Raw genomic sequence first — 18,183 nt, 5'->3', positions numbered from 1 at the left:
ACTCGCGAAGTTTTAGCGAGTGCCAGGAAATTTCGATTTTAGATGGGAGGTTATAGAGTTCGAATGTTATTAGGATGACTCCGCTGGGTTTAGACACACCATCGTATGATTTCATAAATTTGTAAACTTCCGTTACTTTTTGTGATTTAAGTTCATCGACGATTTCTTTCTCGGGAATGTCACAGAGGTACGGGGCATAAACTGTCCCTTTCACAAAATTGAGGGCCTCTTGGAGCTTACACTGTACTTTGCATATACCGGTTAGCTCGGTAGTGTTAGAAACTTTTCAGCATCGGCCAGAAATGTTACAAGCATGAGTAAATTTCCGTCTCTGAGGTTCGAAATTGTCACAATATTTTTGGAGATCATGAGAAATAAGAAATAAGCATGTATAGGATATAATAATAATGAAAAGCGCGGGAAATTTTTTCAGCATTTTTACCAATACCCTAAATTGGTGCTCACTACGTCGAAAATGGGGGAATTAAGTTTGCACTAAGAATATTTGTTATCGACTTAATTGTCCAAAGCGATTCACATATAATTCGAAAAATATTTATGTATATGGCACAATTATAATTGCTAGTACATGCAATTTTTTATTTCTCGGTTAAAATGCTCACTGTCTACCGATTTTTATACGAATTTAAAAGGTCTAAGGATGGGCCGAAACACAATAAAAAAAAGCCTCAGATTAACTTTCAACTTTTAGCATTCTATACCTGGGTTGGTCGTTTCGAAATGAACAGGAACTTCCTTCGTTGAATCCATTGATTTTTCAACTTCCAGCAGCAGCAGGCTAAAAAAACAATTAAATTAAATCTTAATCTTAATCTTAATTTTTTAAATTTTATTTATAACATCGTTCCGAATTATATACTACCTGCAACAGAAGGATAACTTTTTTTGAGGAAGTTCATGCGGATGCCTTTCAAACTGAGAGACTAGTTTTGCGTGGAATCGGACGGATGGACAGACGGACATACAATCGAATAGACATACAGACGGACGGACAAACAGACGGACAGATGGACATGGCTAGATCGACTCTCCTGGTGATGCAATCAAAAAATATTAAACAACCTTTATATGGTCGGGAATGTCTCCTTTACTGCGTTGCAAACTTCTGACAGAAATTATAATACCGTCTGCGTGGGTATAATTAATTATTTAATAATTAAGGCCTTGATCAACTTAATTTTTGTTTGCCCAGCAGCTTCACTATTATCTTCATTTATAAATACAAAATAAAAGTACATTACTTATATATTTTTCGTTTTTTTTCATGAAAAACATTGTTGTCAAAAAACTTTCATTACTAGGAGTCATTTAAATATCTTAGAAAGACAAACATACATTCTGCCAAGATAAGCATTATGTTATACAGCTTTCGGTTTGTATATTTGTATATTTGATTTTTAAATGACCGAGTTTTGCAAGTTTTTTTTTCTCTAAATACGTGGAATACCCCAAGGTAGCTGCTTGGATCGACACTGTATATATTTTACACAGCAAATTTACCGATAACCACTCTTTCAACCACATCAACTTTTGCTGATGATGCTGCCGATTATCAAATCTCTTCAGCTCATCTCGTGGTTTTTGAAAAATGGCTACCAGATTGATACATGTAAGCGAGCAAAAGTGCAACCACGTTACCTTAACCATAAAAAGAAAAACCTGGCCTCCAGTATCTCTGAAAAACCTTTAAAATTTCACGGACAACAAACGTAATCTTGGAGTCTTCATGGATAGACGGCTTAAATACCTCAAAGCAAAAAGAAACGCTAATATTAAAAATTCAAATTAAAAACAAACTGCCAATTGATTATTTTCCATATTGCTTGGCTTGTTCAGCGTTTACCGCTTATCCTAAGGTTTTGTTCTGTCGGTGACATTGTGCTCACCGCAAACATTTAAACGAAGTTGCATTCGTTGCACTTGTTTCGACCGGTTTTCTCAACGCCTTCATCCGACCGCTCTCAGTACCGCTGCTGCTGCTCTCCAACGCTTACACGCTCTCTGACCTGCTGCTGCTCAACGCACACATCTGACCGCTCTCTACCCCGCTTCTGCTGCTTCTACTCTTCAACGTTTATACGGTATCTGTCCTGCTGCTGATCTGCTGTTAAGGGCTTACAACTGATCACTCTCAGCTCCACTGAGAGCTTAGGCTCGACGAGCTTAGGCTCGACGCTCTTATCCGACCGTTTCCCCGCGATGCTGGCGCTACAACGCTCGAAAACTACATCCGAGCTCTCCTCTCCTTGTTTGTGGACAGTGGACTTCTTCGATGGAAGCGATTTTAATTTTTTCATTTTTGTTTTGGTCTGCGTATTCGCTATGATGAAGTGATGTTTTGGCTACTGAAGAGTAAGAGGCGGTGTAAACCGTATTATGTGACGTTGTTTTGTATATTGTTGTGAATTATTGTGAAGCCAAACGCATAGTGCATTTGTGCATTTTCTGACTGTTTTTATTCTGAGTATTTCTCTTTGTTCTTGGTACTTGGGGCTTTGTCGAGAGGAGGCCGAATGCTCACCAGCGCAATTGGCACAGATTTTTGTGCATTTGTTTGGGGAATGGGGTGGTTGGGCACATTCGGAGCAGAGTGGGGTGTTTCCGCATTTTTGGGTTGTGTGACCGAGGAGTTGGCAAGACTTGCATCTCATGGGGTTTGGTATGTACTCGCGAAGTTTTAGCGAGTGCCAGGAAATTTCGATTTTAGATGGAAGGTTATAGAGTTCGAATGTTATTAGGATGACTCCGCTGGGTTTAGACACACCATCGTATGATTTCATAAATTTGTAAACTTCCGTTACTTTTTGTGATTTAAGTTCATCGACGATTTCTTTCTCGGGAATGTCACAGAGGTACGGGGCATAAACTGTCCCTTTCACAAAATTGAGGGCCTCTTGGAGCTTACACTGTACTTTGCATATACCGGTTAGCTCGGTAGTGTTTAGAAACTTTTCAGCATCGGCCAGAAATGTTACAAGCATGAGTAAATTTCCGTCTCTGAGGTTCGAAATTGTCACAATATTTTTGGAGATCATGAGAAATAAGAAATTGTCTTTTCGGTATTGATGGAGGCGATTGTAATATATCTTGGATTGTCAACTGAGGTAGGTGGAAGTTCGGGGAATGCTATGTCTAGTTTTTGGGGTTGTCTTCTTTTTTTTTGATGGTGGGCTGATGGCAAGCGGCGCAAACCGAGTGTCGCCCAGGTTTGGAGGCCCTGGGCCCATGATGGGGCTTCTTGACTTTATACGTTAATTGTTTTTTATAAACGGTGGTAAGAAGACTATTGAAAAATACGCGATGAAAAGGTGTGAAAGATAAGAACCACGTGGGTCCAATAAAACCAGTGACCGTACGGGAACTGCTGTTTGGAGATAAGAGACGTCCGCTCGCGACGAGAAATAGTCTAAGACTGAATTCAGAAGTTATAATCAATTACTTATCTATAAATATCTACAATTAGTATATACATATATAAACAGCTAAGTTATAATTTTATTTCCTATTTTTCGCCTACTGTTCCAATAAGAGCTAAATGCTATAGTCGTCCGATTCGACTCGTTCCAAATTATATTCTACCTGCGACAGGAAGACAACTTAAGAATTGAGAGACTAGTATGCATTAAAAAGCGGATTGAAATTTCGATTTGAGATGGGAGGTTATATAGTTCGAATGTTATTAGGATGACTCCGCTGGGTTTAGACACACCATCGTATGATTTCATAAATTTGTAAACTTCCGTTACTTTTTGTGATTTAAGTTCATCGACGATTTCTTTCTCGGGAATGTCACAGAGGTACGGGGCATAAACTGTCCCTTTCAAAAATTGAGGGCCTCTTGGAGCTTACACTGTACTTTGCATATACCGGTTAGCTCGGTAGTGTTTAGAAACTTTTCAGCATCGGCCAGAAATGTTACAAGCATGAGTAAATTTCCGTCTCTGAGGTTCGAAATTGTCACAATGTTTTTGGAGATCATGAGAAATAAGAAATAAGCATGTATAGGATATAATAATAATGAAAAGCGCGGGAAAATTTTTCAGCATTTTTACCAATACCCTAAATTGGTGCTCACTACGTCGAAAATGGGGGAATTAAGTTTGCACTAAGAATATTTGTTATCGACTTAATTGTCCAAAGCGATTCACATATAATTCGAAAAATATTTATGTATATGGCACAATTATAATTGCTAGTACATGCAATTTTTTATTTCTCGGTTAAAATGCTCACTGTCTACCGATTTTTACACGAATTTAAAAGGTCTAAGGATGGGCCGAAACACAATAAAAAAAAGCCTCAGATTAACTTTCAACTTTTAGCATTCTATACCTGGGTTGGTCGTTTCGAAATGAACAGGAACTTCCTTCGTTGAATCCATTGATTTTTCAACTTCCAGCAGCAGCAGGCTAAAAAAACAATTAAATTAAATCTTAATCTTAATCTTAATTTTTTAAATTTTATTTATAACATCGTTCCGAATTATATACTACCTGCAACAGAAGGATAACTTTTTTTTGAGGAAGTTCATGCGGATGCCTTTCAAACTGAGAGACTAGTTTTGCGTGGAATCGGACGGATGGACAGACGGACATACAATCGAATAGACATACAGACGGACGGACAAACAGACGGACAGATGGACATGGCTAGATCGACTCTCCTGGTGATGCAATCAAAAATATTAAACAACCTTTATATGGTCGGGAATGTCTCCTTTACTGCGTTGCAAACTTCTGACAGAAATTATAATACCGTCTGCGTGGGTATAATTAATTATTTAATAATTAAGGCCTTGATCAACTTAATTTTTGTTTGCCCAGCAGCTTCACTATTATCTTCATTTATAAATACAAAATAAAAGTACATTACTTATATATTTTTCGTTTTTTTCATGAAAAACATTGTTGTCAAAAAACTTTCATTACTAGGAGTCATTTAAATATCTTAGAAAGACAAACATACATTCTGCCAAGATAAGCATTATGTTATACAGCTTTCGGTTTGTATATTTGTATATTTGATTTTTAAATGACCGAGTTTTGCAAGTTTTTTTTTCTCTAAATACGTGGAATACCCCAAGGTAGCTGCTTGGATCGACACTGTATATATTTTACACAGCAAATTTACCGATAACCACTCTTTCAACCACATCAACTTTTGCTGATGATGCTGCCGATTATCAAATCTCTTCAGCTCATCTCGTGGTTTTTGAAAAATGGCTACCAGATTGATACATGTAAGCGAGCAAAAGTGCAACCACGTTACCTTAACCATAAAAAGAAAAACCTGGCCTCCAGTATCTCTGAAAAACCTTTAAAATTTCACGGACAACAAACGTAATCTTGGAGTCTTCATGGATAGACGGCTTAAATACCTCAAAGCAAAAGAAACGCTAATATTAAAAATTCAAATTAAAAACAAACTGCCAATTGATTATTTTCCATATTGCTTGGCTTGTTCAGCGTTTACCGCTTATCCTAAGGTTTTGTTCTGTCGGTGACATTGTGCTCACCGCAAACATTTAAACGAAGTTGCATTCGTTGCACTTGTTTCGACCGGTTTTCTCAACGCCTTCATCCGACCGCTCTCAGTACCGCTGCTGCTGCTCTCCAACGCTTACACGCTCTCTGACCTGCTGCTGCTCAACGCACACATCTGACCGCTCTCTACCCCGCTTCTGCTGCTTCTACTCTTCAACGTTTATACGGTATCTGTCCTGCTGCTGATCTGCTGTTAAGGGCTTACAACTGATCACTCTCAGCTCCACTGAGAGCTTAGGCTCGACGAGCTTAGGCTCGACGCTCTTATCCGCCCGCGATGCTGGCGCTACTAACGCTCGAAAACTACATCCGAGCTCTCCTCTCCTTGTTTGTGGACAGTGGACTTCTTCGATGGAAGCGATTTTAATTTTTTCATTTTTGTTTTGGTCTGCGTATTCGCTATGATGAAGTGATGTTTTGGCTACTGAAGAGTAAGAGGCGGTGTAAACCGTATTATGTGACGTTGTTTTGTATATTGTTGTGAATTATTGTGAAGCCAAACGCATAGTGCATTTGTGCATTTTCTGACTGTTTTTATTCTGAGTATTTCTCTTTGTTCTTGGTACTTGGGGCTTTGTCGAGAGGAGGCCGAATGCTCACCAGCGCAATTGGCACAGATTTTTGTGCATTTGTTTGGGGAATGGGGTAGGTTGGGCACATTCGGAGCAGAGTGGGGTGTTTCCGCATTTTTGGGTTGTGTGACCGAGGAGTTGGCAAGACTTGCATCTCATGGGGTTTGGTATGTACTCGCGAAGTTTTAGCGAGTGCCAGGAAATTTCGATTTTAGATGGGAGGTTATAGAGTTCGAATGTTATTAGGATGACTCCGCTGGGTTTAGACACACCATCGTATGATTTCATAAATTTGTAAACTTCCGTTACTTTTTGTGATTTAAGTTCATCGACGATTTCTTTCTCGGGAATGTCACAGAGGTACGGGGCATAAACTGTCCCTTTCACAAAATTGAGGGCCTCTTGGAGCTTACACTGTACTTTGCATATACCGGTTAGCTCGGTAGTGTTTAGAAACTTTTCAGCATCGGCCAGAAATGTTACAAGCATGAGTAAATTTCCGTCTCTGAGGTTCGAAATTGTCACAATATTTTTGGAGATCATGAGAAATAAGAAATTGTCTTTTCGGTATTGATGGAGGCGATTGTAATATATCTTGGATTGTCAACTGAGGTAGGTGGAAGTTCGGGGAATGCTATGTCTAGTTTTTGGGGTTGTCTTCTTTTTTTTTTGATGGTGGGCTGATGGCAAGCGGCGCAAACCGATTGTCGCCCAGGTTTGGAGGCCCTGGGCCCATGATGGGGCTTCTTGACTTTATACGTTAATTGTTTTTTTATAAACGGTGGTAAGAAGACTATTGAAAAATACGCGATGAAAAGGTGTGAAAGATAAGAACCACGTGGGTCCAATAAAACCAGTGACCGTACGGGAACTGCTGTTTGGAGATAAGAGACGTCCGCTCGCGACGAGAGATAGTCTAAGACTGAATTCAGAAGCTATAATCAATTACCTTATCTATAAATATCTACAATTAGTATATACATATATAAACAGCTAAGTTATAATTTTATTTCCTATTTTTCGCCTACTGTTCCAATAAGAGCTAAATGCTATAGTCGTCCGATTCGACTCGTTCCAAATTATATTCTACCTGCGACAGGAAGACAACTTAAGAATTGAGAGACTAGTATGCATTAAAAAGCGGATTGAAATTTCGATTTGAGATGGGAGGTTATATAGTTCGAATGTTATTAGGATGACTCCGCTGGGTTTAGACACACCATCGTATGATTTCATAAATTTGTAAACTACCGTTACTTTTTGTGATTTAAGTTCATCGACGATTTCTTTCTCGGGAATGTCACAGAGGTACGGGGCATAAACTGTCCCTTTCAAAATTGAGGGCCTCTTGGAGCTTACACTGTACTTTGCATATACCGGTTAGCTCGGTAGTGTTTAGAAACTTTTCAGCATCGGCCAGAAATGTTACAAGCATGAGTAAATTTCCGTCTCTGAGGTTCGAAATTGTCACAATATTTTTGGAGATCATGAGAAATAAGAAATTGTCTTTTCGGTATTGATGGAGGCGATTGTAATATATCTTGGATTGTCAACTGAGGTAGGTGGAAGTTCGGGGAATGCTATGTCTAGTTTTTGGGGTTGTCTTCTTTTTTTTTGATGGTGGGCTGATGGCAAGCGGCGCAAACCGAGTGTCGCCCAGGTTTGGAGGCCCTGGGCCCATGATGGGGCTTCTTGACTTTATACGTTAATTGTTTTTTTATAAACGGTGGTAAGAAGACTATTGAAAAATACGCGATGAAAAGGTGTGAAAGATAAGAACCACGTGGGTCCAATAAAACCAGTGACCGTACGGGAACTGCTGTTTGGAGATAAGAGACGTCCGCTCGCGACGAGAAATAGTCTAAGACTGAATTCAGAAGTTATAATCAATTACTTATCTATAAATATCTACAATTAGTATATACATATATAAACAGCTAAGTTATAATTTTATTTCCTATTTTTCGCCTACTGTTCCAATAAGAGCTAAATGCTATAGTCGTCCGATTCGACTCGTTCCAAATTATATTCTACCTGCGACAGGAAGACAACTTAAGAATTGAGAGACTAGTATGCATTAAAAAGCGGATTGAAATTTCGATTTGAGATGGGAGGTTATATAGTTCGAATGTTATTAGGATGACTCCGCTGGGTTTAGACACACCATCGTATGATTTCATAAATTTGTAAACTTCCGTTACTTTTTGTGATTTAAGTTCATCGACGATTTCTTTCTCGGGAATGTCACAGAGGTACGGGGCATAAACTGTCCCTTTCAAAAATTGAGGGCCTCTTGGAGCTTACACTGTACTTTGCATATACCGGTTAGCTCGGTAGTGTTTAGAAACTTTTCAGCATCGGCCAGAAATGTTACAAGCATGAGTAAATTTCCGTCTCTGAGGTTCGAAATTGTCACAATGTTTTTGGAGATCATGAGAAATAAGAAATAAGCATGTATAGGATATAATAATAATGAAAAGCGCGGGAAAATTTTTCAGCATTTTTACCAATACCCTAAATTGGTGCTCACTACGTCGAAAATGGGGGAATTAAGTTTGCACTAAGAATATTTGTTATCGACTTAATTGTCCAAAGCGATTCACATATAATTCGAAAAATATTTATGTATATGGCACAATTATAATTGCTAGTACATGCAATTTTTTATTTCTCGGTTAAAATGCTCACTGTCTACCGATTTTACACGAATTTAAAAGGTCTAAGGATGGGCCGAAACACAATAAAAAAAAGCCTCAGATTAACTTTCAACTTTTAGCATTCTATACCTGGGTTGGTCGTTTCGAAATGAACAGGAACTTCCTTCGTTGAATCCATTGATTTTTCAACTTCCAGCAGCAGCAGGCTAAAAAAACAATTAAATTAAATCTTAATCTTAATCTTAATTTTTTAAATTTTATTTATAACATCGTTCCGAATTATATACTACCTGCAACAGAAGGATAACTTTTTTTTGAGGAAGTTCATGCGGATGCCTTTCAAACTGAGAGACTAGTTTTGCGTGGAATCGGACGGATGGACAGACGGACATACAATCGAATAGACATACAGACGGACGGACAAACAGACGGACAGATGGACATGGCTAGATCGACTCTCCTGGTGATGCAATCAAAAAATATTAAACAACCTTTATATGGTCGGGAATGTCTCCTTTACTGCGTTGCAAACTTCTGACAGAAATTATAATACCGTCTGCGTGGGTATAATTAATTATTTAATAATTAAGGCCTTGATCAACTTAATTTTTGTTTGCCCAGCAGCTTCACTATTATCTTCATTTATAAATACAAAATAAAAGTACATTACTTATATATTTTTCGTTTTTTTCATGAAAAACATTGTTGTCAAAAAACTTTCATTACTAGGAGTCATTTAAATATCTTAGAAAGACAAACATACATTCTGCCAAGATAAGCATTATGTTATACAGCTTTCGGTTTGTATATTTGTATATTTGATTTTTAAATGACCGAGTTTTGCAAGTTTTTTTTTCTCTAAATACGTGGAATACCCCAAGGTAGCTGCTTGGATCGACACTGTATATATTTTACACAGCAAATTTACCGATAACCACTCTTTCAACCACATCAACTTTTGCTGATGATGCTGCCGATTATCAAATCTCTTCAGCTCATCTCGTGGTTTTTGAAAAATGGCTACCAGATTGATACATGTAAGCGAGCAAAAGTGCAACCACGTTACCTTAACCATAAAAAGAAAAACCTGGCCTCCAGTATCTCTGAAAAACCTTTAAAATTTCACGGACAACAAACGTAATCTTGGAGTCTTCATGGATAGACGGCTTAAATACCTCAAAGCAAAAAGAAACGCTAATATTAAAAATTCAAATTAAAAACAAACTGCCAATTGATTATTTTCCATATTGCTTGGCTTGTTCAGCGTTTACCGCTTATCCTAAGGTTTTGTTCTGTCGGTGACATTGTGCTCACCGCAAACATTTAAACGAAGTTGCATTCGTTGCACTTGTTTCGACCGGTTTTCTCAACGCCTACATCCGACCGCTCTCAGTACCGCTGCTGCTGCTCTCCAACGCTTACACGCTCTCTGACCTGCTGCTGCTCAACGCACACATCTGACCGCTCTCTACCCCGCTTCTGCTGCTTCTACTCTTCAACGTTTATACGGTATCTGTCCTGCTGCTGATCTGCTGTTAAGGGCTTACAACTGATCACTCTCAGCTCCACTGAGAGCTTAGGCTCGACGAGCTTGGGCTCGACGCTCTTATCCGCCCGCGATGCTGGCGCTACTAACGCTCGAAAACTACATCCGAGCTCTCCTCTCCTTGTTTGTGGACAGTGGACTTCTTCGATGGAAGCGATTTTAATTTTTTCATTTTTGTTTTGGTCTGCGTATTCGCTATGATGAAGTGATGTTTTGGCTACTGAAGAGTAAAAGGCGGTGTAAACCGTATTATGTGACGTTGTTTTGTATATTGTTGTGAATTATTGTGAAGCCAAACGCATAGTGCATTTGTGCATTTTCTGACTGTTTTTATTCTGAGTATTTCTCTTTGTTCTTGGTACTTGGGGCTTTGTCGAGAGGAGGCCGAATGCTCACCAGCGCAATTGGCACAGATTTTTGTGCATTTGTTTGGGGAATGGGGTAGTTGGGCACATTCGGAGCAGAGTGGGGTGTTTCCGCATTTTTGGGTTGTGTGACCGAGGAGTTGGCAAGACTTGCATCTCATGGGGTTTGGTATGTACTCGCGAAGTTTTAGCGAGTGCCAGGAAATTTCGATTTTAGATGGGAGGTTATAGAGTTCGAATGTTATTAGGATGACTCCGCTGGGTTTAGACACACCATCGTATGATTTCATAAATTTGTAAACTTCCGTTCCTTTTTGTGATTTAAGTTCATCGACGATTTCTTTCTCGGGAATGTCACAGAGGTACGGGGCATAAACTGTCCCTTTCACAAAATTGAGGGCCTCTTGGAGCTTACACTGTACTTTGCATATACCGGTTAGCTCGGTAGTGTTTAGAAACTTTTCAGCATCGGCCAGAAATGTTACAAGCATGAGTAAATTTCCGTCTCTGAGGTTCGAAATTGTCACAATATTTTTGGAGATCATGAGAAATAAGAAATTGTCTTTTCGGTATTGATGGAGGCGATTGTAATATATCTTGGATTGTCAACTGAGGTAGGTGGAAGTTCGGGGAATGCTATGTCTAGTTTTTGGGGTTGTCTTCTTTTTTTTTTTGATGGTGGGCTGATGGCAAGCGGCGCAAACCGATTGTCGCCCAGGTTTGGAGGCCCTGGGCCCATGATGGGTCTTCTTGACTTTATACGTTAATTGTTTTTTTATAAACGGTGGTAAGAAGACTATTGAAAAATACGCGATGTGAAAGATAAGAACCACGTGGGTCCAATAAAACCAGTGACCGTACGGGAACTGCTGTTTGGAGATAAGAGACGTCCGCTCGCGACGAGAGATAGTCTAAGACTGAATTCAGAAGCTATAATCAATTACCTATCTATAAATATCTACAATTAGTATATACATATATAAACAGCTAAGTTATAATTTTATTTCCTATTTTTCGCCTACTGTTCCAATAAGAGCTAAATGCTATAGTCGTCCGATTCGACTCGTTCCAAATTATATTCTACCTGCGACAGGAAGACAACTTAAGAATTGAGAGACTAGTATGCATTAAAAAGCGGATTGAAATTTCGATTTGAGATGGGAGGTTATATAGTTCGAATGTTATTAGGATGACTCCGCTGGGTTTAGACACACCATCGTATGATTTCATAAATTTGTAAACTTCCGTTACTTTTTGTGATTTAAGTTCATCGACGATTTCTTTCTCGGGAATGTCACAGAGGTACGGGGCATAAACTGTCCCTTTCAAAAATTGAGGGCCTCTTGGAGCTTACACTGTACTTTGCATATACCGGTTAGCTCGGTAGTGTTTAGAAACTTTTCAGCATCGGCCAGAAATGTTACAAGCATGAGTAAATTTCCGTCTCTGAGGTTCGAAATTGTCACAATGGTTTTGGAGATCATGAGAAATAAGAAATAAGCATGTATAGGATATAATAATAATGAAAAGCGCGGGAAAATTTTTCAGCATTTTTACCAATACCCTAAATTGGTGCTCACTACGTCGAAAATGGGGGAATTAAGTTTGCACTAAGAATATTTGTTATCGACTTAATTGTCCAAAGCGATTCACATATAATTCGAAAAATATTTATGTATATGGCACAATTATAATTGCTAGTACATGCAATTTTTTATTTCTCGGTTAAAATGCTCACTGTCTACCGATTATTACACGAATTTAAAAGGTCTAAGGATGGGCCGAAACACAATAAAAAAAAGCCTCAGATTAACTTTCAACTTTTAGCATTCTATACCTGGGTTGGTCGTTTCGAAATGAACAGGAACTTCCTTCGTTGAATCCATTGATTTTTCAACTTCCAGCAGCAGCAGGCTAAAAAAACAATTAAATTAAATCTTAATCTTAATTTTTTAAATTTTATTTATAACATCGTTCCGAATTATATACTACCTGCAACAGAAGGACAACTTTTTTTGAGGAAGTTCATGCGGATGCCTTTCAAACTGAGAGACTAGTTTAGCGTGGAATCGGACGGATGGACAGACGGACATACAATCGAATAGACATACAGACGGACGGACAAACAGACGGACAGATGGACATGGCTAGATCGACTCTCCTTAAGGCCTTGATCAACTTATTTTTTGTTTGCCCAGCAGCTTCACTATTATCTTCATTTATAAATACAAAATAAAAGTACATTACTTATATATTTTCCGTTTTTTTCATGAAAAACATTGTTGTCAAAAAACTTTCATTACTAGGAGTCATTTAAATATCTTAGAAAGACAAACATACATTCTGCCAAGATAAGCATTATGTTATACAGCTTTCGGTTTGTATATTTGTATATTTGATTTTTAAATGACCGAGTTTTGCAAGTTTTTTTTTCTCTTAATACGTGGAATACCCCAAGGTAGCTGCTTGGATCGACACTGTATATATTTTACACAGCAAATTTACCGATAACCACTCTTTAAACCACATCAACTTTTGCTGATGATGCTGCCGATTATCAAATCTCTTCAGCTCATCTCGTGGTTTTTGAAAAATGGCTACCAGATTGATACATGTAAGCGAGCAAAAGTGCAACCACGTTACCTTAACCATAAAAAGAAAAACCTGACCTCCAGTATCTCTGAAAAACCTTTAAAATTTCACGGACAACAAACGTAATCTTGGAGTCTTCATGGATAGACGGCTTAAATACCTCAAAGCAAAAAGAAACGCTAATATTAAAAATTTAAATTAAAAACAAACTGCCAATTGATTATTTTCCATATTGCTTGGCTTGTTCAGCGTTTACCGCTAATCCTAAGGTTTTGTTCTGTCGGTGACATTGTGCTCACCGCAAACATTTAAACGAAGTTGCATTCGTTGCACTTGTTTCGACCGGTTTTCTCAACGCCTACATCCGACCGCTCTCAGTACCGCTGCTGCTGCTCTCCAACGCTTACACGCTCTCTGACCTGCTGCTGCTCAACGCACACATCTGACCGCTCTCTTCCCCGCTTCTGCTGCTTCTACTCTTCAACGGGTATACGGTATCTGTCCTGCTGCTGATCTGCTGTTAAGGGCTTACAACTGATCACTCTCAGCTCCACTGAGAGCTTAGGCTCGACGAGCTTAGGCTCGACGCTCTTATCCGCCCGCGATGCTGGCGCTACTAACGCTCGAAAACTACATCCGAGTTCTCCTCTCCTTGTTTGTGGACAGTGGACTTCTTCGATGGAAGCGATTTTAATTTTTTCATTTTTGTTTTGGTCTGCGTATTCGCTATGATGAAGTGATGTTTTGGCTACTGAAGAGTAAGAGGCGGTGTAAACCGTATTATGTGACGTTGTTTTGTATATTGTTGTGAATTATTGTGAAGCCAAACGCATAGTGCATTTGTGCATTTTCTGACTGTTTTTATTCTGAGTATTTCTCTTTGTTCTTGGTACTTGGGGCTTTGTCGAGAGGAGGCCGAATGCTCACCAGCGCAATTGGCACAGATTTTTGTGCATTTGTTTGGGGAATGGGGTGGTTGGGCACATTCGGAGCAGAGTGGGGTGCTCCGCATTTTTGGGTTGTGTGACCGAGGAGTTGGCAAGACTTGCATCTCATGGGGTTTGGTATGTACTCGCGAAGTTTTAGCGAGTGCCAGGAAATTTCGATTTTAGATGGGAGGTTATAGAGTTCGAATGTTATTAGGATGACTCCGCTGGGTTTAGACACACCATCGTATGATTTCATAAATTTGTAAACTTCCGTTCCTTTTTGTGATTTAAGTTCATCGACGATTTCTTTCTCGGGAATGTCACAGAGGTGACAGAGGGCATAAACTGTCCCTTTCACAAAATTGAGGGCCTCTTGCAGCTTACACTGTACTTTGCATATACCGGTTAGCTCGGTAGTGTTTAGAAACTTTTCAGCATCGGCCAGAAATGTTACAAGCATGAGTAAATTTCCGTCTCTGAGGTTCGAAATTGTCACAATGTTTTTGGAGATCATGAGAAATAAGCATGTATAGGATATAATAATAATGAAAAGCGCGGGAAAATTTTTCAGCATTTTTACCAATACCCTAAATTGGTGCTCACTACGTCGAAAATGGGGGAATTAAGTTTGCACTAAGAATATTTGTTATCGACTTAATTGTCCAAAGCGATTCACATATAATTCGAAAAATATTTATGTATATGGCACAATTATAATTGCTAGTACATGCAATTTTTTATTTCTCGGTTAAAATGCTCACTGTCTACCGATTATTACACGAATTTAAAAGGTCTAAGGATGGGCCGAAACACAATAAAAAAAAGCCTCAGATTAACTTTCAACTTTTAGCATTCTATACCTGGGTTGGTCGTTTCGAAATGAACAGGAACTTCCTTCGTTGAATCCATTGATTTTTCAACTTCCAGCAGCAGCAGGCTAAAAAAACAATTAAATTAAATCTTAATCTTAATTTTTTAAATTTTATTTATAACATCGTTCCGAATTATATACTACCTGCAACAGAAGGACAACTTTTTTTGAGGAAGTTCATGCGGATGCCTTTCAAACTGAGAGACAAGTTTTGCGTGGAATCGGACGGATGGACAGACGGACATACAATCGAATAGACATACAGACGGACGGACAAACAGACGGACAGATAGACATGGCTAGATCGACTCTCCTGGTGATGCAATCAAAAAATTTTAAACAACCTTTATATGGTCGGAAATGTCTCCTTTACTGCGTTGCAAACTTCTGACAGAAATTATAATACCCTCTGCGTGGGTATAATTAATTATTTAATAATTAAGGCCTTGATCAACTTAATTTTTGTTTGCCCAGCAGCTTCACTATTATCTTCATTTATAAATACAAAATAAAAGTACATTACTTATATATTTTTCGATTTTTTCATGAAAAACATTGTTGTCAAAAAACAATGCTTTCATTACTAGGAGTCATTTAAATATCTTAGAAAGACAAACTTACATGCTGCCAAGATAAGCATTATGTTATACAGCTTTCGGTTTGTATATTTGTATATTTGATTTTTAAATGACCGAGTTTTGCAAGTTTTTTTTTCTCTAAATACGTGGAATACCCCAAGGTAGCTGCTTGGATCGACACTGTATATATTTTACACATCAAATTTACCGGTAACCACTCTTTCAACCACATCAACTTTTGCTGATGATGCTGCCGATTATCAAATCTCTTCAGCGCATCTCGTGGTTTTTGAAAAATGGCTACCAGATTGATACATGTAAGCGAGCAAAAGTGCAACCATTTTACCTTAACCTTAAAAAGAAAAACCTGGCCTCCAGTATCTCTGAAAAACCTTTAAAATTTCACGGACAACAAACGTAATCTTGGAGTCTTCATGGATAGACGGCTTAAGTACCTCAAAGCAAAAAGAAACACTAATATTAAAAATTTAAATTAAAAACAAACTGCCAATTGATTATTTTCCATATTGCTTGGCTTGTTCAGCGTTTACCGCTAATCCTAAGGTTTTGTTCTGTCGGTGACATTGTGCTCACCGCAAACATTTAAACGAAGTTGCATTCGTTGCACTTGTTTCGACCGGTTTTCTCAACGCCTACATCCGACCGCTCTCAGTACCGCTGCTGCTGCTCTCCAACGCTTACACGCTCTCTGACCTGCTGCTGCTCAACGCACACATCTGACCGCTCTCTACCCCGCTTCTGCTGCTTCTACTCTTCAACGTTTATACGGTATCTGTCCTGCTGCTGATCTGCTGTTAAGGGCTTACAACTGATCACTCTCAGCTTCACTGAGAGCTTAGGCTCGACGAGCTTGGGCTCGACGCTCTTATCCGCCCGCGATGCTGGCGCTACTAACGCTCGAAAACTACATCCGAGCTCTCCTCTCCTTGTTTGTGGACAGTGGACTTCTTCGATGGAAGCGATTTTAATTTTTTCATTTTTGTTTTGGTCTGCGTATTCGCTATGATGAAGTGATGTTTTGGCTACTGAAGAGTAAGAGGCGGTGTAAACCGTATTATGTGACGTTGTTTTGTATATTGTTGTGAATTATTGTGAAGCCAAACGCATAGTGCATTTGTGCATTTTCTGACTGTTTTTATTCTGAGTATTTCTCTTTGTTCTTGGTACTTGGGGCTTTGTCGAGAGGAGGCCGAATGCTCACCAGCGCAATTGGCACAGATTTTTGTGCATTTGTTTGGGGAATGGGGTGGTTGGGCACATTCGGAGCAGAGTGGGGTGCTCCGCATTTTTGGGTTGTGTGACCGAGGAGTTGGCAAGACTTGCATCTCATGGGGTTTGGTATGTACTCGCGAAGTTTTAGCGAGTGCCAGGAAATTTCGATTTTAGATGGGAGGTTATAGAGTTCGAATGTTATTAGGATGACTCCGCTGGGTTTAGACACACCATCGTATGATTTCATAAATTTGTAAACTTCCGTTCCTTTTTGTGATTTAAGTTCATCGACGATTTCTTTCTCGGGAATGTCACAGAGGTACGGGGCATAAACTGTCCCTTTCACAAAATTGAGGGCCTCTTGGAGCTTACACTGTACTTTGCATATACCGGTTAGCTCGGTAGTGTTTAGAAACTTTTCAGCATCGGCCAGAAATGTTACAAGCATGAGTAAATTTCCGTCTCTGAGGTTCGAAATTGTCACAATATTTTTGGAGATCATGAGAAATAAGAAATTGTCTTTTCGGTATTGATGGAGGCGATTGTAATATATCTTGGATTGTCAACTGAGGTAGGTGGAAGTTCGGGGAATGCTATGTCTAGTTTTTGGGGTTGTCTTCTTTTTTTTTTTGATGGTGGGCTGATGGCAAGCGGCGCAAACCGATTGTCGCCCAGGTTTGGAGGCCCTGGGCCCATGATGGGTCTTCTTGACTTTATACGTTAATTGTTTTTTTATAAACGGTGGTAAGAAGACTTTTGAAAAATACGCGATGTGAAAGATAAGAACCACGTGGGTCCAATAAAACCAGTGACCGTACGGGAACTGCTGTTTGGAGATAAGAGACGTCCGCTCGCGACGAGAGATAGTCTAAGACTGAATTCAGAAGCTATAATCAATTACCTATCTATAAATATCTACAATTAGTATATACATATATAAACAGCTAAGTTATAATTTTATTTCCTATTTTTCGCCTACTGTTCCAATAAGAGCTAAATGCTATAGTCGTCCGATTCGACTCGTTCCAAATTATATTCTACCTGCGACAGGAAGACAACTTAAGAATTGAGAGACTAGTATGCATTAAAAAGCGGATTGAAATTTCGATTTGAGATGGGAGGTTATATAGTTCGAATGTTATTAGGATGACTCCGCTGGGTTTAGACACACCATCGTATGATTTCATAAATTTGTAAACTTCCGTTACTTTTTGTGATTTAAGTTCATCGACGATTTCTTTCTCGGGAATGTCACAGAGGTACGGGGCATAAACTG

The 18,183-nt window shown here is 39.0% G+C and overlaps 1 protein-coding gene across 3 annotated transcripts in view; it reads left to right on the top strand.

Annotated features, from left to right (window-relative positions):
• The window catches only part of LOC128265307 (dnaJ homolog subfamily C member 16-like), a 119,309-nt gene that overhangs the window by 29,940 nt on the left and 71,186 nt on the right, over positions 1-18,183 (top strand). The window lies entirely within an intron of this gene.

This window comes from Drosophila gunungcola, unplaced genomic scaffold (assembly GCF_025200985.1).
Source record: "Drosophila gunungcola strain Sukarami unplaced genomic scaffold, Dgunungcola_SK_2 000109F, whole genome shotgun sequence".
In the NCBI taxonomy this organism is placed as follows: Eukaryota; Metazoa; Arthropoda; class Insecta; order Diptera; family Drosophilidae; genus Drosophila; species Drosophila gunungcola.
Note: the sequence above shows the minus strand (reverse complement) of the source record. Positions and strands in the feature narration are given on the sequence as shown.